General features: G+C 36.6%; 1 protein-coding gene and 1 pseudogene across 1 annotated transcript in view; one reads left to right on the plus strand and one right to left on the minus strand.

Annotated features, from left to right (window-relative positions):
* LRRIQ3 (leucine rich repeats and IQ motif containing 3) overlaps positions 1 to 27,746 on the plus strand; it is a 207,496-nt gene that overhangs the window by 134,671 nt on the left and 45,079 nt on the right. The gene's annotated exons all lie outside the window — the stretch shown is intronic.
* LOC102287889 (RNA-binding protein with serine-rich domain 1-like) lies at positions 2,096 to 2,988 on the minus strand (annotated as a pseudogene).

The following is a 27,746-nucleotide window of genomic DNA, read 5'->3' on the forward strand; positions in this document are numbered from 1 at the left end:
GTCCTTTGAATGGGCCTTGTTTCTCTATTTCCTTTGTATGCCTTGTTGAAAATATGACGTTTGTAAAATAGTCACATGTTCCAGTCTTTGCAGACTTGCATGGAAATCTCTTACTAATTGCTACTGCTGCTGCTAAGTCACTTCAGTAGTGTCCAACTCTGTGTGACCCCATAGATGGCAGCCCACCAGGCTCCCCAGTTCCTGGGATTCTCCAGGCAAGAACACTGGAGTGGATTGCCATTTCCTTCTCCAGTGCATGAAAGTGAAAAGTGAAAGTGAAGTCACTCAGTCGTGTCCGACTCTTCACAACCCCATGGAGTGCAGCCTACCAGGCTCCTCTGCCATGGGATTTTCCAGGCAAGAGTACTGGAGTGGGGTGCCATTGCCTTCTCCCTCTTACTAGTTAGTGAACCCCTTAAATTTGAGTTTAACCCAAGGTCAATATACTTAAGGTTTTCTTGGGTCTTTTCTGAACACGCATCCCGTCTGGGTCAGTGTATCCCATCTCTCCCACCTTTTTCCCTTTGGTAACCTTATGTTTGTTTTCTACGTCTGTGAATCTATTTTCATTTCCTAAATAAGGTCATTTGTGTCATTTTTTTAGATTCCATGTATAAGTGATGTCATTTGCTGTTTGTTTCTTTTGTCTGGCTTGCTTCATTTATGATCATCTCTAGATCCATCCATTTTGCTACAAATCACATTTTATTCTTTTTTATGACTTAGTAATATTATATTATATATAGAATTCTATATATATGTATTTATATATATACAAAATATACATGCCATATCTACTTTTCAATTCATCTGTTGATGAATACTTAAGTTGCTTCCATGTCATGACAATTTTAAATAGTACTTCAATTTACATTGGGTTGGATGTATCTTTTCAGATTATGTCTTTCCCCAGATATATGCCTAGCAATGGGATTGTAGGATCATATAGTAGCTCTATTTTTAGTTTATTAAGGATCTTCCATACTATTCATAGTGGTTTACCAGTTTACGTTCCCATAAACAATGTAGTGGGTTGTTTTTTCTCCACACCATCTTCAGCATTTGTTATTTATAGACTTTTTTATGTTGGCTATTCTGACTGGTATGAGATGATACCTCACTGTAGTTTTGATTTGAACTTCTCTAATAATTGGCAGTGTTGAATATCTTTTTAGGTACCATATGGCCATCTGTATGTCTTCTTTGGAGAAATGTCTATTTAGATCTTCTACCCATTTCTTTTTTTACACTCTAATCCTAGGTTTATTGAACACAATTATTTTATTCTACACAGCAAAATGGAAACACAGCATTATCTAAAATGCTGCAAAGTTAAAAAACTCAAAACAGAAAATTAATAATACTGACTGTACAAGAAAAGCCAGAAAAGAATGTACATGTTGCCAAGGCAACCTGCACAACCACCATGAATACCAAAACAACAGGGGGTTTTGTGATGACCTATCAGAGCTGGTTTCCAACTTACTCACCATTTTGGAAAGAAAGAGAGATGTGGGTGTGTTTGTGTGCACACATGTGTATACACATGAGTACATGTGAAAAGAATCATTTTGGGCAGATAACAGGCAGTATTTGACCCTAAAGATCAGAGGACTCAAGCAGGGAAACAGGGCCAGGCTAACAGGAATGGCCATTGTGTAAAAGCATTCCCTTTCCTGTAGGACTCTGCAGGCCAGCAGGTTAGGCCTGACCAGACCACCAGAGGGGCCCCAGATCATCTGTGGAATATCAAAACAAGCTCCCACCTGGAGCTGTAACACCACCTGAAGCCCTCTGTTCAGCCCTGCTGACTTTGCTGCTAAACTGACTCAGGAACTAGAAGTGTGGAATCTTTCTAGCCAAAAAACCAGAGGTCATCCTTATAAGCACAACCCCAAACCAACAACACGCCTGCAACCCGAATCATGCTGACAGAGGAAATATCTCAGTTGGTTGCTTCACCTTCAAAGCCTGCCCCCAAGTGAGGGATTTCTTTCCTGGCAATACTCGTTCGGCTATAAAAGTGACAAGAGTGTGTTAGATGGGATACAAGTCAAAGGGGCAGGACTTCAGTGGCCCTGCTTATAGGGAAGAGTCAGAGCTGGAGTAGCTCCTTTGGCGGGCCACAGGGGGAGCAGGCTCGCCTTTGCAAAGAGGCCCTGTGCCAAGGGGAAAGTGACCTTCTCCTCATCCATGGGGGTGACCTGTGCCATGTGAGAGGTAGTTCTCCTGAGAGGACTGATTGGAATTGCCAGTGGAGCTGGCCGAGGCCAGAGGGCCAGCACAGCGTTGGCAGTGCTCTTCTGACCATCAATTTGTCCTCCATTCATGTGCTTCAGTGCCTTTTCCACCTCATCTGGATTCTCAAACTCCATACATGTGTTGTCTTTAGACAGATGGGGCTGCATCCTTTCCACAGACATGTCAATCATTAATTTTCCCAGAGTTGGAGTGTATCTTCATGATGTGATCCTTGGTCACATTCATGGTGAGCCTCCTGATGTGCACTTTGGTGGGTTTGGGGGAAGGTCTCTGCCTTTTCTTTTTGTTTTCATCTTTTTTGGGAGGTTTGAATTTGGAGGGGGAGCCCTACCTATTGTCATATTTGCCCTGAGAAGGACTCTGAGAGCCAGAGGTGCTGCTGGAGCTGGAGCTGCAGGATATGCTGCAACTTCTGAGAGGCTGGATGCTGAGGATGAGCCGGAGCTGCTGCTGGAGCCCGTTCTGGGGCCCGAACTAGAGATGGAGCTAACTGAGACCTGGTGCTGCTGCTACCACTGGAAGCATTGCACCACTTTTGAGTTTCACACCAGTCATGATCCTTCTCTCCTGACCCCTTGGTGGTCACTTTATCTCTAGAGCGATCCTTGGAGTTTTATCAGAGTGATCTTTGCATTTGGTAGGAGAAGGAGCAGGAGCTCTAGTGCTGGACATTTTATTATTTTCTTTGACTCCTAGCAAATTCTCTTTCACCTCTGATAAATACATTCTCCCCTTCTGAAGCAATGGGGACCTCACTTATCTGAGCTCTCACTTCTAACTTGAGTCTGAGAAATGATCCCTGATCAAGTGAAATTTACACCAAAGTGCAGAACTTTCCCACCTCCATAACCTGCTCCCACTGTACTCAGCCTCTGAAGCCAGTCATTTCTCTGTTCTGCCCATTTTTTGATTGGATTGTTTTACTTGTTTGTTTGTTTGAGTTGTATGAGCTGTTTGTATGTTTTAATTTGAGATTAATCTCTTGTCAGTTACATCATTTGCTAATATTTTTTCTGATCCTATAGGTCTTTTTGTTTTATGGTTTCCTTTGCTGTGCAAAAGCTTTTAAGTTTAATTAGGTCCCTTTTGTTTGTTTTTGTTTTATGTCCCCAAGTGAAATGTCTGGGTTTCCCAAAGAGTTTCTACCCAGCTTTATTTCGGGATCTCACATTTTCGATTTGTATTTCTCAGTCCACACTGCTTTCCCCTGAGGTCTGTGGATCAGCAGTTCCCTGCAGTTTTTACAGTGTTCACCACTATTTCTTTGGTTTCTAGCCTGGATTCTTTTTTTTTGTTTTGTTTTGTTTTTGTATTTTTTTTTTTTATTATTTTATTTTTTTTATTTTATTTTATTTTTAAACTTTACATAATTGTATTAGTTTTGCCAAATATCAAAATGAATCCATCACAGGTATACATGTGTTCCCCATCCTGAACCCTCCTCCCTCCTCCCTCCTCCCTCCCCATACCATCCCTCTGGGTCATCCCAGTGCACCAGCCCCAAGCATCCAGTACCGTGCATTGAACCTGGACTAGCATCTCGTTTCATACATGATATTTTACATGTTTCAATGTCACTCTCCCAAATCTTCCCACCCTCTCCCTCTCCCACCGAGTCCATAAGACTGTTCTATACATCAGTGTCTCTTTTGCTGTCTCGTACACAGGGTTATTGTTACCATCTTTCTAAATTCCATATATATGCATTAGTATACTGTATTGGTGTTTTTCCTTCTGGCTTACTTCACTCTGTATAATAGGCTCCAGTTTCATCCACCTCATTAGAACTGATTCAAATGAATTCTTTTTAATGGCTGAGTAATACTCCATTGTGTATATGTACCACTGCTTTCTTATCCATTCATCTGCTGATGGACATCTAGGTTGCTTCCATGTCCTGGCTATTATAAACAGTGCTGCGATGAACATTGGGGTACACGTGTCTCTTTCCCTTCTGATTTCCTCAGTGTGTATGCCCAGCAGTGGGATTGCTGGATCATAAGTCAGTTCTATTTCCAGTTTTTTAAGGAATCTCCACACTGTTCTCCATAGTGGCTGTACTAGTTTGCATTCCCACAAACAGTGTAAGAGGGTTCCCTTTTCTCCACACCCTCTCCAGCATTTATTACTTGTAGACTTTTGGATCGCAGCCATTCTGACTGGCGGGAAATGGTACCTCATAGTGGTCTTGATTTGCATTTCTCTGATAATGAGTGATGTTGAGTATCTTTTCATGTGTTTGTTAGCCATCTGTATGTCTTCTTTGGAGAAATGTCTATTTAGTTCTTTGGCCCATTTTTTGATTGGGTCATTTATTTTTCTGGAGTTGAGCTGTAGGAGTTGCTTGTGTATTTTTGAGATTAGTTGTTTGTCAGTTGCTTCATTTGCTATTATTTTCTCTCATTCTGAAGGCTGTCTTTTCACCTTGCTGATAATTTCCTTTGTTGTGCAGAAGCTTTTAAGGTTAATTAGGTCCCATTTGTTTATTTTTGCTTTTATTTCCAATATTCTGGGAGGTTGGTCATAGAGGATCCTGCTATGATATATGTCAGAGAGTGTTTTGCCTATGTTCTCCTCTAGGAGTTTTATAGTTTCTGGTCTTATGTTTAGATCTTTAATCCATTTTGAGTTTATTTTTGTGTATGGTGTTAGAAAGTGTTCTAGTTTCATTCTTTTACAAGTGGTTGACCAAATTTCCCAGCACCACTTGTTAAAGAGATTGTCTTTAATCCATTGTATATTCTTGCCTCCTTTGTCAAAGATAAGGTGTCCATATGTGCGTGGATTTATCTCTGGGCTTTCTATTTTGTTTCATTGATCTATATTTCTGTCTTTGTGCCAGTACCATACAGTCTTGATAACTGTGGCTTTGTAGTACAGCCTGAAGTCAGGTAGGTTGATTCCTCCAGTTCCATTCTTCTTTCTCAAGATCGCTTTGGCTATTCGAGGTTTTTTGTATTTCCATACAAATTGTGAAATTATTTGTTCTAGCTCTGTGAAGAATACTGTTGGTAGCTTGATAGGGATTGCATTGAATCTACAAATTGCATTGGGTAGTATACTCATTTTCACTATATTGATTCTTCCAATCCATGAACATGGTATATTTCTCCATCTATTAGTGTCCTCTTTGATTTCTTTCACCAGTGTTTTATAGTTTTCTATATATAGGTCTTTAGTTTCTTTAGGTAGATATATTCCTAAGTATTTTATTCTTTCCTTTGCAATGGTGAATGGAATTATTTCCTTAACTTCTCTTTCTGTTTTCTCATTATTAGTGTATAGGAATGCAAGGGATTTCTGTGTGTTGATTTTATATCCTGCAACTTTACTATAGTCATTGATTAGTTCTAGTAATTTTCTGGTGGAGTCTTTAGGGTTTTCTATGTAGAGGATCATGTCATCTGCAAACAGTGAGAGTTTTACTTCTTCTTTTCCAATTTGGATTCCTTTTATTTCTTTTTCTGCTCTGATTGCTGTGGCCAAAACTTCCAAAACTATGTTGAATAGTAATGGTGAAAGTGGGCACCCTTGTCTTGTCCTGGCTTTAGAGGAAATGCTTTTAATTTTTCACCATTGAGGATAATGTTTGCTGTGGGTTTGTCATATATAGCTTTTATTATGTTGAGGTATGTTCCTTCTATTCCTGCTTTCTGGATAGTTTTTATCATAAATGGGTGTTGAATTTTGTCAAGGCTTTCTCTCCATCTATTAAGATAATCATATGGTTTTTCTTTTTCAATTTGTTAATGTGGTGTATTACATTGATTGATTTGCGGATATTGAAGAATCCTTGCATCCCTGGGATAAAGCCCACTTGGTCATGGTGTATGATCTTTTTAATGTGTTGTTGGATTCTGTAGCCTGGATTCTTTATTTCTATTTCTCTTCTGATCTTTGGGTCAGGTGAGAGACAAACTAGTCCTTCAGGCAGCCCCAAAACAAGCTAGAACATTCCAAACAAATTCTACTCTGTTCCTTCCATCGTAAGTAAGAGAACTGACAATGGCCTGATTTCTCCTGATTCTGCTTCACCGTACTGGGGAAGGAATCAGTTGCTCTTCCTTGCTATTCTTTGGAACTCTGCATTCAGATGCTTATATCTTTCCTTTTCTCCTTTGTTTTTTGCTTCGCTTCTTTTCACAGCTATTTGTAAGCCTCCCCAGACAGCCATTTTGCTTTTTTGCATTTCTTTTTCATGGGGATGGTCTTGATCCCTGTCTCCTGTACAATGTCATGAACCTCATTCCATAGTTCATCAAGCACTCTATCTATCAGATCTAGGCCCTTAAATCTATTCCTCACTTCCACTGTATAAGGGATTTGATTTAGGTCATACCTGAATGGTCTAGTGGTTTTCCCTACTTTCTTCAATTTAAGTCTGAATTTGGCAATAAGGAGTTCATGATCTGAGCCACAGTCAGCCCCCGGTCTTATTTTTGCTGACTGTATAGAGCTTCTCCATCTTTGGCTGCAAAGAATATAATCAGTCTGATTTCGGTGTTAACCAGCTAGTGATGTCCATGTGTAGAGTCTTCGCTTGTGTTGTTGGAAGAGGGTGTTTGCTATGACCAGTGCGTTCTCTTGGCAAAACTCTATTAGTCTTTGCCCTGCTTCATTCCGTATTCCAAAGCCAAATTTGCCTGTTACTCCAGGTGTTTCTTGACTTCCTTCTTTTGCATTCCAGTCCCCTATAATAAAAAGGACATCTTTTTTGGCTGTTAGTTCTAAAAGGTCTTGTAGGTCTTCATAGAACTGTTCAACTTCAGCTTCTTCAGCGTTACTGGTTGGAGCATAGACTTGGATTACTGTGATATTGAATGGTTTGCCTTGGAAACGAACAGAGATCATTCTGTCGTTTTTGAGATTTCATCCAAGTACTGCATTTCGGACTTGTTCTGTTGACCATGATGGCTACTTCATTTCCTCTAAGGGATTCCTGCCCACAATAGTAGATATAATGGTCATCTGAGTTAAATTCACTTATTCCAGTCCATTTTAGATCGCTGATTCCTAGAATGTCGACTTTCACTCTTGCCATCTCCTGTATGACCACTTCCAATTTGCCTTGATTCATGGACCTAACATTCCGGGTTCCTATGCAATATTGCTCTTTACAGCATCGGATATTACTTCTATCACCTGTCACATCCACAACTGGGTATTGTTTTTGCTTTGGCTCCATCCCTTCATTCATTCTAGAGTTATTTCTCCACTGATCTCCAGTAGCATATTGGGCACCTACCGACCTGGGGAGTTCCTGTTTCAGTATCCTATCATTTTGCCTTTTCATACTGTTCATGGGGTTTTCAAGGCAAGAATACTGAAGTGGTTTGCCATTCCCTTCTCTAGTGGACCACTTTCTGTCACACCTCTCCGCCATGACCCCCCTGTCTTGGATAGCCCCACACGGCATGGCTTAGTTTCATTGAGTTAGACAAGGCTATGGTCCGTGTGATTAGACTGAATAGAGAACTGCAAATAAAGATGTTATGAATGTCTTACTTTTCTGTCAATTTATTAATAAATATTTTAATTAAATATTAATAAGTTATCATTCTAATAAAATATAGTTTCTGCCATATGTTTTTACATCTAAATGATCCCTTGATATATCTGACTCTTTTGAATGTGGCTTTTTCTGGATTGAGTGCTTATTTAGTTGCTGTAAATCATTGACTCATTTCCAGAGCTTGTATAAAGCTGTTTTAGCCATTCTGTAGTTATTTATTTGATATTCCTGTGAAAGATTGAGGATATGGGTGGTACTCTCATAGATTCCTAGTCTACCATCTTTCTGACCCATTATTCTTGTATTTATTTCATCCATTTTATCTATTTTGTTTTCTCTTTCTAGAATCCCTATTATTCAGACAGACCTCTTGGACTGATCCTTTTACTTTCCTACTTTTTATAACCTATTTCCTCCTTTCTTAATTTTCCCTTTTTTATGGAATATTTACTAAGTTTTTCCTTCTAACTCTATTTTTTAAATTATGTAGTCAAAATTCTAAAATGCACACTAAAATATACAACAACAATTCTTAGATAATAGATGCAATTTAGTTAATAGATACAATTTATTCTCCTTTTCTGAGAATACTAATATCACATAGATTTGATGGTTTTTATTGGAGTATAGTTGCCTTACACTTCTGTGTCAATTTCTGCTGTACAGCAAAGTAAATCAGCCATACTTATACATATAGCCCCTCTTTTTTGGATTTTCTTCCCATTTAGGTCACCATAGAGCACTGAGATCTCTGCAAAACTTGGTATGAGGACCTTCATTTCCCAATTTTTCAGTCAGATAGTCCTGAATCCTTAGCTGTACTTATGTCCCTGAATATAAAATCTCTCTAGTTTAACTTTTCTGCAAAATAAATCTTTAATCTCCCATCTCCTACAAAGAGATGAAAGAGTCACTTGGTTACATGTGGTTGCCAAAAGTTCTGTTGACATAATTATGCCTTTAAAACAATTATTTAAGTCATGTTTCCAATTCTCTGCCTTTTTAGTGTTCTATACTGTGAATCAGCTTTCTCGTTTCCTTGCAGTAAATTTCAACTTTATAATATTTGTTGTCCCTTACCTTTTATTCATCTGCTTTCCTGCTTCCATTTTTTTTTATATGTCACTGCTATTTTCTTTCTTTCTTTCTCATTGTCTTTACATGTCTTTTCATTTTTTACTATGGTACTCAGTTGCAGGGAGGAAGCAAAAAATTAATATGTTGAAACAATTTAACTTATTCTTTTTAATCTGAGATAAACATTGATATTTTAAATTGAGCTGACTAGTATTCACAATATATATTAGATATGTGAAAAGAAGGTAAGATAAGGTGAAAAGGAGGGAATATGCAGTTTTGGAACATATATTCTGTTAGAGACAAGGGAGTTTTAACCCTTGGAAAATGTCAATTATAAATCATGCTGAATTCTGATTGACTTCCCTCTCAAGTGAATACTTTTGTAGCCATCATCAGTGGATCATGAAGATTAAAATGTGTTAACCATCCCAGATAATGTCACAGTATAACATTTAATTTAATTTATTGTTTCTCTTTTATAGACGAGGAAAGTGAGTTTAAAGAACTAAGATAGTTTACTCAAGGTCATATAATCCATAAGTACCAGAGCTTTGCTATTCCCAGGCTGTTTCCTGATTCAAAGTCTAGTGCCTTTTCTATTTCGCCATGATGCCTCCTGAGGACCATAAATGTGTCACTATGAAATAATTAAAATCATATGCATCGGAATATGGTTGTATTAGATTAAGCTATCTGAATCCATGAAACCTAATAACATCTGTCACTCCCTCTGTCATTCCAAATACTGTGGGACCACCCATTTTATATAAAATTCTATTAATTATTTCCTATTTATTCTAATATTCCTGATGTTTAAAAAAAGCCATGAGAGTTAAAGAGTATCTTACTTATCTAAAATCATTATACTTATCTAAAAACATTGGAATTAGAGTAAAAAATAACATTTCTTCCTATATTTTTAAATTTAAATCACAAACAATTACCTTATACTTGCTTTAACAAATTGGTTAATTTTAAGCAGCTAGAAATTATCCTGATGTTACTTCAACAGTTTAGTATTATTTTTTCGCATAAGATTTTATCAGTTCAGTATTAAAGATCACTATTTTTATTAACTAAGTAGTATTTTCTGTTGCTTTGCAATTATTGCATTTTTATATTTATGATTATCTTAAACTATTCTACCAATTTCTATACAATAATATATTCAAATATATAGTCAAAGTGATATAGGATGAGAAATACTTTCTACTGAGCAGTGTTTCTCCTTTCTTCTCTATAAAGATTTCCTTTCAGAATGATTGGTATAATTTCTTTCTCTGACAATATTCAAGTGTAAGTTCAACAAACCTTAGTTTGAAAGATTAGGAAGTTTGACAGTCTCTTTCTACTATTTAGTTAATATCAGGTAACACCATTGTGTTTGTGATGCAAACCTTTCTGCACTAGTTAATTCATTTCCTCTAAAATGAAAGATGAGCAATTCTGGGAGTACTGAGTGAGAGGAGTGCTTTTGCAATCCCACAGGAAGTAGCATCTTTTAACTTTAATGATTTTCATAAGAATAGCCTTTTTCAATCCCAGCTTATACCTACTCTTTGGTATTTGTTAAAAAAAAAAAAAAGTAGTTATGACAAATTCTTAAGTCCATTGGATCAAACTTTGCATAGTTATCCAAATATTCTATTTTTATTATCCAATTACTTCTGCCTGCTGATTTTTCTTTTGTCTACTTAACCAAGAATTGAAAGAGATATATTGAAATCTTCCACTATAATTGTGAATTTGTTTGCTTCTCCTTAATTCTGTCAAATTTTGTTTTCCTCATTTTGAGGTTATTTTATTACCTGATTATAATTGATACGTATTTTTGGTAAGTTGAAACTTTTATTATTATATATTTACCTTCTCTGTTCCTAATAATGTTTTTTTATTCATGTTTTCTGTTGTCTGATGTTAGTATATATGCTCAACTATATTTTAGTTTAAATTTTCCATGGATACTTTTTCATCCATATATATATGGTCCAGTTCTGTAGTCCATTTATTTTTACTATATTTATTGATATAACTGGGCCTATTTCTAGCTTCTACTTTTTGCCAGTTCTAATCTTGTTTACTTTCTGTTTTTTTCATAACAAATATCTATATTTTTCCTTTCCTTTGACTTATTATTTTGAAACAATTTCAAATTACAGAAAAGGCACATATATTACAAATTATTCCTAAATACCCTTCACCTATTCCCCAGATGTTATCATCTTAAATAATCATAGCACAGTTATCAAAACAGGAATTTAATTAACATTCATACCATACTGGTAGCTCAGATGGTAAAAAATCTGCCTGCAGTGTGAGAAACCCAGGTTCAGTCCCTCCAGTCAAGAAGATGCCCTGGAGAAGGAAATGGTAACCCATTCCAGTATTCTTGCCTGGAGTATTCCATGGACAGAGGGACCTGGTGGATTACTGTCCATAGGGTTGCAAAGAGTCACGCAGGACTGAATGACTAACACTTTCACTTTCATCAGTTCAGTTCAGTTCAGTTCTATCGCTCAGTCATGTCTGACTCTTTGCAACCCCGTGAATCACAGCACGCCAGGCCTCCCTGTCCATCACCATCTCCTGGGGTTCACTCAAACTCATGTCCATCAAGTTGGTGATGCCATCCAGCCAGCTCATCCTCTGTCGTCCCCTTTTCCTCCTGCCCCCAATCCCTCCCAGCATCAGAGTCTTTTCCAATGAGTCAACTCTTCACATGAGGTGGCCAAAGTACTGGAGTTTCAGCTTTAGCATCATTCCTTCCAAAGAAGTCCCAGGGCTGATCTCCTTTAGAATGGGCTGGTTGGATCTCCTTGCAGTCCAAGGGACTCTCAAGAGTCTTCTCCAACTCCACAGTTCAAAAACATCAATTCTTCGGAGCTCAGTTTGCTTCACAGTTCAACTCTTGCATCCATACATGACCACTGGAAAAACCATGGCCTTGACTAGACGGACCTTTGTTGGCAAAGTAATGTCTCTGCTTTTCAATATGCTATCTAGGTTGGTCATAACTTTCCTTCCAAAGAGTAAGCGTCTTTTAATTTCATGGCTGCAGTCACCATCTGCAGTGATTTGGGAGCCCCCAAAAATAAAGTCTGACACTGTTTCTACTGTTTCCCCATCTGTTTCCCATGAAGTGATGGGTATTAATTTATCTGTGAGCCATATTCATGTTTTACCAGTTGTGCAATGTTTTTGATTTGTCCAGGATCCAGTCCTAATATTGCCTAGGTTTTTAGTTGTGTCATTTTGTGTTTGATTTTAATTTTAAAATCTTTTTTTTAATAAACTACAAATCTTGGTATTTGTTTGACCTTACTTTCCATATCTTTTGTAGCATCTCCTTGATTTATTTTTTAACTTGGCTGCACCTCACTTTTCTTCAAAAGTATTTATTACATGAGGCTATAGTAGAAAACCTTTCACCTTTTATCCTATACACTAATTTTTTACCTCACATTTGAATAATAAGTTGACTAAATTTTTAAGTCTGTGTTTAAGATTATTTTCTTTCTATACAAGCATATCTCAGTTTTTTTTTTTTTTCTGTTTTGTGAATATGCATTTTTACCAACTGAAGATTTATGGCAAAAAAGATTCCTAGCTATTGAGTCCATGGGGTCTCAAAGAGTCAGACACGACTCAGTGACTAAACCACCACCACCACCACCAAAAATGCTACTCCAGTGAACACATGAATAATAAGAAAGTGAAACATCCTTAGTACTGATACTTAGAAAGTTTTAGTGGTCTGGATAGAAAATCAAGTCAATAACAACATTCCCTTAAGCCAAAGCTTAATCCAGAGCAAGATTCTAACTCTCTTCAATCCTGTGCATGACAAGAGAGGTGAGGAAGCTGCAGAAGAAGAGTTTGAAGCTAGCACAATTTGGTTTATGAGGTTGAAGGAAAGAAGCCATCTCTGTAAAATTTAAGTGCAAGATGAAGCTGATGTAGAAGCTGCAACAGGTTATCCAGCAGATCTTGCCAAGGTAATTAATGAAAGTGGCTACACTAAACAACAGATTTCTAATGCAGACAAAACAGCCTTATATTGGAAAAGGATGCCATTGAAGACTCATAGTTAGGAAAAGTCAATGTTTGGATTCAAAGGACAGGATGACTCTTTTATTATTGGCTAACACAGTTAGGGACTTTAAGTTGAAGCCAATGCTCATTTACCATCCAAAAAATCCTAGGATTCTTAGAGTTACAACCTTAAATCATCTCTATGTTCTATTACTAGAACAATAAAGCTTAGATGACAGCTCATCTGTTTATAACATGGTTTCCTGAATATTAAGTCTACTGTTTAGACCTACTGCTTAAAAATGAAAAAAGATTTCTTTCAAAATTTTACAACTCATTGACAGTGCAACTGGTCATCCAATAGTTCTGATTGAGATGTACAAAGAGATTAATGTCACTCTGATGCCACAATATTCTGTGGTCCATTTATCAAGAAGTAATTTTGACTTTCAAGTCTTATTTTCAGAAATACATTTTGTAAGGCTATAGCGACACTGGTTAGCAATTCCTCTGATTGATCTTTTCAAAGTAAATTGAAAACCTGGAAAGGATTCACCATTCTAGATGCTCTTAAGGATGCTTGTGATTTATGGGAGGAGGTCAAAATACCAACATTAACAGGAATTTGAAAGATGTTGATTCCAATCCTCCTTGATGACTTTGAAGGGTTCAAGACTTCAGGGAAGAAAGTAACTGCAGAGTTTGTGGAAATAGCAAAAGAATTAGAAGTGGAGACTAAAGAGCTCACTGAACCGCTTCAATCTTACCATAAAACTTGAACAAATGAGGAATTGCTTCTTAGAGATGAGCAAAATGCTTTATTGAGGTGGAATCTACACCTGGTGAAGATGCTGTGAAGATGGTGGAAATGACCAAAAAGGATTTAGAATATTACATAAACTTAGGGGCTAATGCAGCAGCAGGGTTTTAGAGGATTGACTTCAATTTGGAGAGTTCTACCATGCGTGGTTCAGACATAAAGCATCTGCCTGCAATGCAGGAGACCTGTGTTCGATCCCTGGGTTGGGAAAATCCCCTGGAGGAGGACATGGCAACACCACTTCAGTATTTTTGTATGGAGAATCCCCATGGACAGAGGAACCTGGCAGGCTACAGTTCATGGGGTTGCAAAGAGTCAGACATGACTAACTGACTGAACACACAGATTGTGGGAAAATATGTTATAGAGAAATTGTTTGTGAAAGGAAGAGTAGATTGAAAAGGTAAATTTCATTACCATCTCATTTTAATTGCCACAGCCACACTGACCTTTAGCAACCACCACCCTCCAGCCAACAGCCATCAACGTCAGGGCAAGATCCCCTGTGACTTGCTGAAATCTCAGATAATGGTCAGCAGTTTTTAGTTATAACGTACTTTTAACTAAGATATATACATTTTTCAACATGATACTTTTGCACATTTAATAGACTATACTACAGTGTAAATATAATTTTACATGCACTGGGAAACCAAAACTTTGTGGGTCTCACTTTATTGTGGTGCTTGCTTTATTATCGTGGTGGTCTGGAACTGAACCTGTAGTATCTCTGAGTTATGCCTGTACTTCCAAACCGTCACTCCATTGTCTTCTTGCATTCAGTGTTGCTGCTAAGCAATGTGATGTCATTTTATTCTTGTTCCTTTAGAAGCTTTTAAAATTGTCTGGCTTTAGCCCTTAAATTTTAAAAAATATGTTATATATATATATATATATATATATATACACATACATATATAATTAAAAGTAAACATGGTTATATGTATATTTTACTCTTTCTTCTTCTTAGCATATCTTATATTTATTTGTTCATATATTTTCCGCTCTCCATTTTTCTTTTTCTCATCTTCTGGGAAACCAGTTACCTCAGCACTTTTACTTCTCTATATCTTTCCATTTCTTTTTAATTTTATATTTCTTCATCCTTCCCAGAATTCTTTCGGGAAATTGTTCAGTCTGATCTTTAAGCTCATGAACTATTCTTTAGTAACATCCATTTTACTATTTGTATCATCCACCTACATAAGATTTTCACTTCTATACTTTATTACTATTTTTTCTCATTCTTATTTTATTTTATATTGTTTTTATTCCCCCGTTTTTGGTAAGTTCAATATAATGAGTTGAAATTCTTATTCTAATATTGCTTCTTGTAGCATCTCTTGTCCAGCTTGTTATCTTTTTCTTGATATAGTTTTATTTTAACCTGTGAGGACATATTGCCAGAGATTCTCTGACATCTCAGTGCTTATTCTTCTTACCAGGTCTATGTTCTAGTTACATATAAAGTGCTACTTACAATTCCAAGAATGTAACATTTTGCCTGTGCTTATGTTTTTTCCTCCAACTGAAAATATGTCCATTTTTGCCTTTTGAAATCCATTTGTTCTGCAGTACCTTAATTACATTTGTTTTCTACACTAAGTTTTTGTTCTCCTTAATAATTACAATTAATGCCTTCATCTTGTACATTCCATAACACTCTATACATACTTTTACTTGTGGTTGTTTTGAGCAATCTTCCCCTTGCCAAAATATGAATTTATTGAAAACGATGGATTTTCTATCTCTGTGTCTTCCTTAACATTTGGCAGCTTATCATGTCCACAAGGAGTACTCTTAAGAGATCTGAAATCAATATATAAATGAAGTTTACATTTATCTGAGCAAGGTAAATTACATGGCAACAAGTATGGAAATGGATAAATAGAATGTGGGTAAGCAACTATCCATAAGGATAATATATGATTTTTTAATGTTTAATTAGAAATGACATATGTCATACTATGATTTTTCTAATCCTTATATTGTTACTGTAAGCCCAGCCAGAATAATTCATATTTTATATATGCTGAGTATTTTAACTCCTACATAGGGCCATATTTCCCTGTTTACTTTCTCACTGTGATATTTCAAGTAGCCAAAACTTTTAAAATATTTGCCAGATAAACAAATACACTAGTGAATGAATGACCCATGGCTGTTTGTACCATGACCATGTACTTATTGCTCTGTAAAGTCTCTATTAGTGCCTGCTGTCTTGGTATAATTATTAATAATAGTGCCTTTCAATCTTGAACATGTTCTAATTTGAATAATATATGATTACATAAATTAAATGCCATACTGTTTCTGTCATCAATAGATCAATTAAAACTTTACTAATAATTTCAAGGATACAAATAATTGTGAGGTTCAAATGAGGCAGGGATAGGTCTGGGACATCAGACATGGCTTTTCAGGTTTTTCCTTCCCTTGAAGAACTTGCACCTATGGCCCAGCAAAGTAGATGAGATATCTATGAGTTTTATCAGTTTACTTCACACAGAGGCAAGTGTTTATTTATACTATGAAATATTTCTGTTTTCTTTTTCAGAAAGTTGTATAGTTTCTATGACTTTCTCCAGAGAGTGTAACCTTATAGATTCTGAGTTTATTTAATGTAAGCAATCCTTTAGCCAGGCATCATCCTGCTAAGGGCATTTGATAGATAAGATCTCTTCCTCCTAGAAAATATCATTTGTTTTTTTTTTTTTTTTTTTTTGGAATGCCATTTGACATAGGGATTAGATCAGATCATGCGTATTCTTTCCTTTCCACCTGGGCACTTTACAAACAGAATGAATGGATCACCGTCCAAATACTTTAACTCCTTCTTCCCACACCTCCAACAGGGTTTGAAATTTAGAGAGCATTTTATTACACTTAGTTTTTTTAAACTACACTTTAGATTATTATTACATATATATTGTTAACAGCTCTAGGTACTCAAAATCCAACAGTAGACAAGGCATATAAAACTCTATTCTCATGAAGCTAGTATATTAGTGGTAAAGATGATATTACATATGTCAGTGGAATTTCTGTAAGATTATGAAGTTATAACATATGCTTAAGGATATATACTGTACTGTTTCATTTATATTAGCAAATAAATCAATTGAATTACACATGACAGCTTAACTACTGATTATTTTTGTTGTAAACATTATCCAAAATTCCTCTTTCTAGTTATTAACTTGTAATAAATATATGTTTTATTTTATTTAAATTAAACCTGTTATCCCTTCTAGTTTTTATTCTAAATTGCCTAACCAAATATTTTTTTTTCTTCATAAAATACTGCATGTCAGATATTTTAAAGAGATATAATGTTTCAGGGATACTTATTCTATCTTGTATTTTGAGTTTTTTCCATTGTTAGAAATTAAACATATACATTTCTTGATTTATACTGAAGGGATATGGCATACCAAGCAGACATTGCAACCCTACAAGTACATGTTAGTGTTTTCTTAACCTTCTGTTATAAGTATAGCTGAAAGATGGGACAATTGCAGTTATTTCAACAAAATTTATACAGATGCAGTTATAAGAAGCAAATTCAGATATTTTTCACAAAGTGCCAGCTGTTATATAAAAGACATTTCTGAGAACAAAACTGCTATTTTCAATTCAGAATATAAGGTCACAGGATTAATTATTTGAGGGTCATTATTATATCCAAGTGCCTGTGATCAGATTTGTACAATCTTTAGTTATTTTATCTCCATTATGTACTTTGTCTTTCTCTAAATCCATTTATGAGTCTGAAATGAAGACTCTCAAGGAGATTTTACGGTTTCCATTGAAATGCATTACATTTTCTGCCTCCAACATTTTTCTTCCAAATTCATCCAATTTATCATATCTTGCTGATTTCAATCCACTTGTGCATTAGGCAGTTCTATCAGTGCTTTTTTTTTTTTCCTCCTCAATCGTTTGCTGGAATGACTGAATTTTAGTCCAGGATATAAAACAATATAAACTAAATTACTTCAGATGAGTAATTAGAGCATACTCATGCATGTAAAACTAGAAATGTTTGTTGCTGGATTTAAAATTGAAAACAAAATTTAGTTTGTATCAGTATAATAGTTCAAATTGCTTTTTAAGTATTTTTAATATTCTTACTAACAGGAATAGAGAGGAAGAAGGTTAAATTCAAATGAAAGTAAGTATAGCTTAATGGAAAGAAAATAGGCTTTGAATCAAATACATTGGTTTTACTTTCTAATTCTAAGCCACAATATGATTATATTCCAGTCCCGTATTACATATACCCCCCCTGCATTGTCCAGCTTCCCATGCACTAAAGGATTATATGATTATTTCCGCCTACTTGACTGTGAGCAAAAGTGAAACTTATCACTTCAGAGTAAAAGCAATTAAGAGTTATCATTCTCTTTCCCCCCTTGTAGATCTTGGAGGCCATGTGTTCCATTAGCATATTTAAAAGGTACTACTGACACACATTGGTTCTTAGATGAGAAATGGATAAATCTTTACTCTACTAAGCTACTGGGTTTATAGAGATAGAAGAAATTAAGGTTAATTATGCTGATAAATACAGACATTGATACATAAGAAGACCCTTAAATATGGCCTCATCTTAGTGTCCAGATACGAAAACTGTTAAGAGATTGGGAAAAATTGGCAGTCTAAGTTTTGTAGTAGCAAAGCATTTCCCTGTTATAACTTGGAAGGCAAACTGTTTGTCTGCTAACTTAATGGCTTTAGGGGAAAAACAGAGTATTGATTTTGTGTGTTGGTTGTACTGTACTGTGTTTGGAAAGTTATCCCGTAGAAAAAAGAGGAGCTCAGCAAAGTAGGGACTTCCCTGGTGGCTCAGAGGTTAAAGCATCTGCCTGCAATGTGGGAGACCCGGGTTCAATTCCTGGGTCAGAAAGATCCACTGGAGAAAGGAATGGCAACCCACTCCAAATACTCTTGCCTGGAGAATCCCATGGAGAGAGGACTCTGGTAGGCTACAGATCCATGGGATCGCAAAGAGTCGGACATGACTGAGCGACTTCACTTTCACTTTCAGCAAAGTAGCTGGTATTCAAGGCAAAATAAAAGAGAATGAAGAGTTCAGAAATTTAGGGCTTTGGAAAATCTGTCTGCTTCTATAATCCCAAATAGTAAAACAAAACAGGAAATTAAAAAAGGCTTTGAGACAAAGGCCCAAACCTCTTAGTTGAAGATGATGACTTAGGACAGAGGTTAGATTAAGTGTGTGGACTTCCCACCTACTGTTGTGGATAGCTTCATAGTAACTTCCATTAAATTGGTACAGTAAGAGAGATTGGAAGAAAGAAAAAGAAAGCAGATCTGAACACTATATATGACTCCAAACGACTTTTACATGCGATTACTGGCACATAGAACTAAGAGAAGAAATAGATCAACAGCTGAAAGTTTAATGGAAAGGTATTACAAGAGTATCTTAGTCTGAGATAACTTTGAGCATTCAAGACTTAAATATACACTGAATCTCCAATCTTTAGCAAGCAAGAAATACACTGAGAAAGCTGTTGTACACTTCAGAGTAGGCAATTCACCCCATCTGAGATGTGACAAAGAAGGATAATGAAAGACAGGACTTCTCACAGAAAGCAATGTGAGAGACTAAGCCAGGACCCATCCACACCTAAAGGTAGGAGAAGTTCACAGAGAAAACCAGTAACTAGTGTGTCCCTCCTGTTCTCCCCATTTGTAGTTGACTTTTCCCTGTACCAGTATGTGTCTGGGTGGGTGATTTGGGAGATGACTTGTCTTTGTAATTCATGTCTTTAGACAAAACCATATTCAGGCCTGATTGATAGACTCTTAAAAAACATCTAGAGATTCTGGACTTGATGGGACTTTCAATTGTTTTTCTTCAGGAGTATGTTCTATATGTAGGGGAAAAAGGATCAAATGATCTGTGATGACTTGTGGCAAGGATTTTGTGCTTGTAAAATATTCCAGTTATTTGTCTACAATTCCAAGCCTCTCTCAAAATTTAATTGGGAGGCCATAGTTTAGTTCTAGTTGATAGATTGTGACTCAAAGTAAGTATATTACTTCTAGGATAAGGTATTTAAGCGTACCTTTCCCTCACTTCTCTCCTTCGGAGTCCTTGGTGAGCTCACATTTTCAGATGGTTTAGCTACGTTATAGAAGATGGCTATCCTATCTACTTTAGATTTACATGAGCAAAATCAACCTTTATTAACCATTTGACTTTGTTTTTATCTGTTACTACAGCTAGAATTAGGGGCTTCCCTGGTGGCTCAGTGGTAAAGAAACTACCTGCCAATGCAGGAGCTACAGGAGACACAGATTCAATCCTTGGATCAGAGAGATCCCCTAGAGGAAGAAATGGCAACCCACTCCAGTATTCTTGCCTGGAAAAATCCCATGGACAAAGGAACCACGTGATCCTAAAGAGTCAGACACAACTGAGCGACAGCATGCACGCATGTGCAGTTAGTGTTAATTATTCTAACCACAGTGATCACATCTTACTTAGTCAAAAGGGTATACTAAAAGGATGTATTAAAAGAGTATTCCACAATAATAACATATGTATAGTACTTGGCATGAAGCTTATCACATGGCATATACCCATACAGTAAACTGTCTAACATGTAGGAAATGTTCAGTAAATGTTAGCTGCTGCTGTTATTATTTCTGTTGTTATTTCTAGACCTCATGTGCCCACAAGTGTTAAAACAGTAATAGATAGATAATGTCTATACAGTCTATCTTGATTTCAGGAATATCTTTGAATTAAAAGAGATTGTCATAAGAATATTTAGGATAAAGTGGAAAATATTTAGATGATGGTTTAAATGGTAAAGGATCCGCCCTCAATGTGGGGGACACAGAAGATGCAGCTTTGATCCCTGGGTCGAGAAGACCACCTGGAGAAGGGAATGGCAACTCACTCTAGTATTCTTGCCTAGAGAATCCCCATGGACAGAGGAGCCTGGGAGGCTACAGGCCATAGGGTGAGAGTTGGACATGGCTAAAGCAACTTAGCATGCATGCATGCACTTCCAAGCTACTAGTCCCTGGCTTAAGTTCAGTTCAATTCAGTTCAGTCGCTCAGTTGTGTCTGATGCTTTGCAACCCCGTGGACTGTAGCATACCAGGCCTTCCTGTCCAACACCAATTCCCAGAGTCTACTCAAACTTATGTCCATTTAGTTGATGATAACATCCAACCATCTCATCCTCTGTCATCCCCTTTTCTTCCCACCTTCACTGTTTCCCAGCATCACAGTCAGTTCTTCACATCAAGTGGCCAAAGTATTGGAGCTTCAGCTTCAGCATCCGTCCTTCCAATAAATATTCAGGACTGATTTCCTTTAGGATGGACTGGTTGGATCTCCTTGCAGTCCAAGGACTCTCAAGAGTCTTCTCCAATACCACAATTCAAAAGCATCAATTATTTGGCACTCAGCTTTCTTTATAGTCCAACTCTCACATCCATACAGGACTACTGGAAATACCATAGCCTTGACTAGACGGACCTTTGTTGGCAAAGTAATGTCTCTGCTTTTTAATATTCTGTCTAGGTCAGTCATAACTTTTCTTCCAAGAAACAGGTATCTTTTTATTTCATGGCTTCAGTCACCATGTGAAATGATTTTGGAGCCCAAAAAACTAAAGTTTGTTACTGTTTCCACTGTTTCCCCATCTATTTGCCATGAAGTGATAGGACCAGATGATCTTGGTTTTCTGAAGTTTTCTTAGATTTCTTAGTCCCTGGCTCAACATTGGTCAAAAGCAAAATATGTATATATAAAAATTATGATAGCAGTCTCCAAAAACCACACACACACACACACACACACACAAAACAGTAAAATTTAAAAACGTTAATTGAATAAGGGGATAAACACAATCCTTGACTGGTAAGTGGCTGTGCTAAACCAGAGGCTGAACTTGACTAGGTGGCTAAACTAAAAAAATTGGAAAAAGAGGAAGAGGACCTGACCAGGAATGTGTGATTTTGCACTGAGAGGGAAATAGACTTCAAAGAGGTACTTCAGTCCTGACATTGAATAAATTAGAAAAATGACCAAGCAAACAGCATCAGCCCCTGGTGGGGATGGGTGGGAATCAGCATCCTGAGTTGCTACCATATACTATATTAAAATGTCCAGATTTTAGTGGAAAATTATGAGATACACAAGAAGAATGTGTAACTCATATACAGGGTGGGGGGTGGCGGGAGAGAAGCCAGCCATAGAAACTGAGTTTAAGAGGATCTGTTTTAGTTTCCTTTGCTGAAATAACAAGTCACACTAAAAAGAAACAAAAGTATATTCTCTTATAGTTCTAGAGGCTAGAAGTCCAAAATTGACCTTAAACTCTGAAACTGAGATATTGGCAGTGCTACTTCCTTCTGGAAGTGCCAAGGAGGAATCCATCATTGCCTCTCCCAGCTCCTAAAGGTTGCCAATACTCCCTGGCTTATCACCACAGTCCTTTCCCTATGTCATCACATTTCTTTCTCCAATGAGAACCCGTGAGCAGAAACCTCTGAAGGAACCAATGCTAGAGTAGGAAAATCTGAAATCTAATTAATGGATTGCTAGTGGGCTGCCGTCTATGGGGTCGCACAGAGTCAGACATGACTGAAGCGACTCAGCAGCAGCAGCAGCAGAGGCACAATGTGAAGTCTGAACGATAGAAGTGACACGGGGACCCATTCACTGAGGGCTTCATACATTTTTGTGAGTTTTACCTCCTGGAACATTAAATAAGTTCTCGTCCAGTGAATATTGGGGAAATAACTTCTCAGGTTTCTGACAAAGGTAGGGTGAAAGGAATCACTTTGAAACACATAGGAGCATTCTATTCCTCATAAGAAGTTCTTTTGTGTGTGTTTTTTTTTTTTTTTTTTACAAAAATCAGAATGGACTTTGTTGTTGTTGTTGAAATATAGTTAATGTGCAATAGTAAATAATTTATAGGTGTACAATATAATGATGCACAATTTTAAGGGTTATACTCCATTTAGAGTTACTATAAAATTTTGGCTATATTTCCTGTGTTGCTCAATATATCCCTGTAGCTTATTTCATACAGTATATTAGTAGTTTGCACCTCTTAACCCCCTACTTCTTTGTTGTTTCTCCTCCCTTTCCTCTCCTCACTGGTAACCACCAGTTTTTCCTCTATATCTGTGAGTCTGTTGCTTTTCCGTTTTATTTGCTGATTTCTTTTATTCTTGCTGCTGCTGCTGCCACCAAGTCGCTTCAGTCATGTCCGACTCCGTGCGACCCCATAGACGGCAGCCCACCAGGCTCCGCCATCCCTGGGATACTCCAGGCAACAACACTGGAGTGGGTTGCCATTTCCTTCTCCAGTGCATGAAAGTGAAAAGTGAAAGTGAAGTCACTCAGTCATGTCCGACTTTTAGCAACCCCATGGACTGCAGCCTACCAGGCTCCTCCATCCATGGATTTTCCAGGCAAGAGTACTGGAATGGGGTGCCATCGCCTTCTCCGCTTTTATTCTTAGGTTCTACAAATAAGTGGTATCACTCACCAGTCTTTCTCTGTTTCAGTTATTTCACTTAGCACAATACACTCCAAGTCCATCCATGTTGTTGCAGATGACAAAATGTCATTCTTTGCTATGACTGAGTAGTATTCCATCATATATATACTACTGCTTCTTTGCCATTCATCTATTGGTGGACACTTAAGTTGCTTCCATAACTTGGCAATTGTAAATAATAATCTATAAACATTAGGGTACATGTATCTTTTCAAATTCATGGGTGATTTTTGAGGGACTGTACACCCAGGAGTGGAATTTTTGGTTCACATGGTAGTTCTAATTTTAGTTTTTTGAGAAACCTCCATACTGTTTTCCACAGTGGCTACACCTGTTTATATCCCCATGAACAATGTATGAGAGTTCCCTTTTCTCCACATCACCACCAATACTTATTGTTTGTAATCCTTTTTTTGATGATAGCCATTTTAGCAAGTAGGAGGTGCTATGTGTTTGTGATTTAAATTTGCAATTCCCTGATGATTACTGATGTTGAGCATCTACTTACATAATCACTAGCCATCACTGACAATCTGCATGTCTTCTTTGGAAAAATGTTCTCCAGTTCAGTTCAGACCCCATGGACTGCAGCACACCAGGCTTCCCTGTCCATCACCAACTCCCAGAGCTTACTCAAACTCATGTCCATTGAGTTGGTGATGCCATCCAACCATCTCATCCTCTCTCATCCCCTTCTCCTCCTGCCTTCAATCTCTCCAGGTCTTCTGCCAATTTTTAAATTGAGTTGTTTTTTGATGTTGAGGTATATGAGATGATAATGTATTTTGGATATTAACCACTTATTGGCTATTACATTTGCAAATATTTTCTTATTCAGTATGTTGTATTTTCATTTTGTCAGTGGTTTCCTTTGCTGTTGGAAAGCTTTTAAACTGAAGGCAATTATACCCCACTCCAGTACTGTTGCCTGGAAAATCCCATGGATGGAGGAGCCTCGTGGGCTACAGTCCATGGGGTTGCACAGAGTCGGACACGACTGAACAACTTCACTTTCACTTTTCACTTTCATGCACTGGAGAAGGAAATGGCAACCCACTCCAGTGTTCTTGCCTGGAGAATCCCAGGGACGGGAGAGCCTGGTGGGCTGCCGTCTATGGGGTTGCACAGAGTTGGACACGACTGAAGCGACCTAGCAGCAGCAGCAGCAGGTCCCATTTATTATTTTTATTTCCTTTGCTTTAGGAGACAGAGCCCCTCCTTTCCCCCGCCCCATCCCCAAATAAAAAACTACTGCTGTGATTTATGTCAAAGAATGTTCTGCCTGTGTTTTCCTTTAAGAGTTAAACTGGTAACTGTGAAACGTACTTTGTGCATCTATAGATTTTTGTTTCTTAGACATTTCATATAAATGTAACAATAAAATATGAGGTCTTTTGTGTCTTTCTTTTATATTGTGATGTTTGCAAGGATCTTATATGTTGTAGCATTTTTCAGTATTTCATTTTTATGACTGAAATTCATTTGATAAATATAACATTATCTATATATTATATAGATACAATGTATTTTGTTTATCAGTTGATAGATACTTTATTTTTCAAATTTTAGGGCTATGATAAATGGGTTTTTTTCATATATGAGTTTTTATGTGGACATATATTCTCAGTTCTTTTGGGTATATAGCTAGGGGTGGTATTGGTGGGTCATATGGTAAGTCAATGTTTAACATTTTGATGAACTGTTTTCAAAAGTGACTGTATCTTTTTTATAGACAGCAAGGTATGGGAGTCTATCAAAAATACATGAGGCTTCCAGTTTCTTCTAATTCTCACCAACACTTCTACTGTCATTTAATGATAGCCATACAAGTGGGCATATAAAGGAACTCTCACTGAGTTTTATTTGCATTCCCTTGCTGGCCCTTTGGTTGAGCATCTTTTTAAGTGTTTATGGCCATTTGAATATCTTCTTTGGATTAATTTATTTTCAAATACTTTGCTTATTTTGCAACTGAGATATTTTCCTTTTTATTATTAACTTGTAAGAGTTCTTTATATATTCCGGATACAAGTCTTTTAGTAGATATGTGGTTTGCATATATTTTCTCTTATGTCATGAGTTGTCTTTTTTCATTTTCTTGTTGGTATCGTTAGAAATACAAAGCTTTTTTCTTTTAATTTTAATATTCAACCTCTCTTTCTCCTGTCTGTCTCCCTCCCTTCATCTTTCCTCCCCTTTCTTTTCCTTCTCTCCTTATTTTAATTTTAATTGACTTGCACTTTTCATTTGATAATTAAAACATCATTTCCTAAGCCAAAGTTATGAAGAACTACTTCAATGTTTTCTTCTAAAAGATTTTTAGCTTTAATGTTTACCTATTTGTCTATGATCCATTTGAGTTGATTTTTACATTTGATGTGATAAATAAGGATCCAAGGTCACTTTTTAGAATGAGTTATTTAATTGTACCACCACCATTTATTGAAAAGAGAATACTATTCCCCCACTGAATTGTCTTGGCACTCTTGAAAAAATTAATTGACCATAAATGGACTTATTTTTGGATTCTCAATTCTATTAAACTGATGTTAATGTTTATCTTTATGCCAGTATCACCCTGACTTAAATACTGTAGGTTTGTACAAAGTTTTTGAATAAGGAAATGTGAGTCCGCCAAATTTTTATTTTTCAGATTGTTTTGGCTACTCAGAATCTCTTGCAATTTTCTATGAGTTTTAAGATATCAGCTTTTTAATTTCTTCAAAAAAAGTTCCTTGGGATTTTATTAGGGATTGTTTGACTCTCTAGATTTGTTTGGGTATTATTGCCATTTTTAACAATTTTAAGTCTCCTGATCCAAGAACATGAGGTTCTTTCCATTTATTTAGATCATCTTCGATTTATTTTAGCTTTTTTTAGTTACAGTATACAAGTCTTGCAGACTTCCCTGGTGGCTCAGTGGTAAATAATCAGCCTGACAATGCAGGAAATGTGGGTTTGATCCCTGGAAGATCTCCTGGAGAAGGTAATGGCAACCCACTCCAGTATTCTTGCTTGGAAATCCTATGGACTGAGGAGCCTGGACTACAGTCCATGGGGCTGCAAAAGAATCCTAAATGACTTAGTGACTAAGCAATAACAACATACAAGTTTAGTATTTGTTTTACTAAATTTATTCCATAATATTTTTCTTTTGATGCTATTATAGATGGAATTATATTCTTAAATTCTTTTTGAATTGTTCATTGCCAATGTATAGAAGTAAAATTGACTTTTGGATATTGCTGTCATACTGAACTTGTTAGTTGTAATATTAGTAGTTTTTTAATGTAGTCCTTAGATTTTCCATAGAGTATATCACATAATCTACAAGTGGAGGAAATTTTACATCTTCCTTAGTAATTGTGACCCTTTTTTCTCTTTTGCTTGGTGATGTGCATTGGCTAGAGCCTCCAGCACAATGTTGAGTAGATGGAGAAAGAAAAGACATCTTTGCCTTGCTCCTAATCTTAGAAAGCTTTAAGTACATTGTTAGGTGTAGGATTTTTATAGATAATCTTTATAATATTGAAGCCATTCCTTCTGTTCTGAATTTGTTGAATCAAGAAAGGTTGCTGAAACTTAACTACTTTTTCTCCATTTATTGAGATGATCATGTAGTTTTTGCCCTATATTCTATTGATTTGGCATACTGCATTAATTACTTTTTATGTTAAATAAACTTTGCTTTCCTAGAATAATTCAACTTGGTCATGATGTATATAATACTTTAATATAAGGTTGGATTCAGATCACTGGTATTTTGATGTTGGTCTAAAGATTTATTTTGTTGTCTTTGGTTTTGGTATTAAGGTACTACTAGCCTCTTAGAATGAAATGAAATGTGCTCCTTCCTCTTCTGTTTTTTGAGAGGGTAAGAATTTGTGAATAATTGGCATAAATTCTTTTTTAAATGTTTGGAATAATTCCCCAGTGAAGGCATCTGGTTGAATGGTGTTTCCTAAAATATCAGCGTCCAATCACTATAATCTATTAATGTGACCTTTTAGAAAAAGGGTCTTTGCAGTTGTGATTAAGTATCCTGAGATGAGAACAGATCCTAGATTATCTGTAAAGTCCCTGGATGCCATCACAAATGCCCTTATTTAAAAAAAAAAAAAAAGGTAGCATGAGATTCCACATACACACAAATGGGAAGAAGAGAAGATAATGTGAAGATGGAGGCAGATAAGTAAAGGAATGCTGGCAGCTATCCAGAAGCTGAAAGAGGCAATAAACAGATTCTCTCTTATAGCTTCTGAAGGGAATGCAGCTCTGCTGACATCCTGATTTCAGCTTAACAAAGGTAATTTTGAATTAATGGCTTCTAAAGTTTTAAAGAGAATATTTTTTGTTGTTTTCAGCCAACAAGTTTGTGATAAGTTTTAAAATAGTCACAGGAATCTTATATACCACTTATACCTAGGGTTTTATTTGTATGAAAACATTAAACTACTGACTTGATTTCCTTACTTGTTAT

The sequence above is a fragment of the Bos mutus genome, chromosome 3 (genome assembly GCF_027580195.1).
Source record: "Bos mutus isolate GX-2022 chromosome 3, NWIPB_WYAK_1.1, whole genome shotgun sequence".
Lineage (NCBI taxonomy): Eukaryota > Metazoa > Chordata > Mammalia > Artiodactyla > Bovidae > Bos > Bos mutus.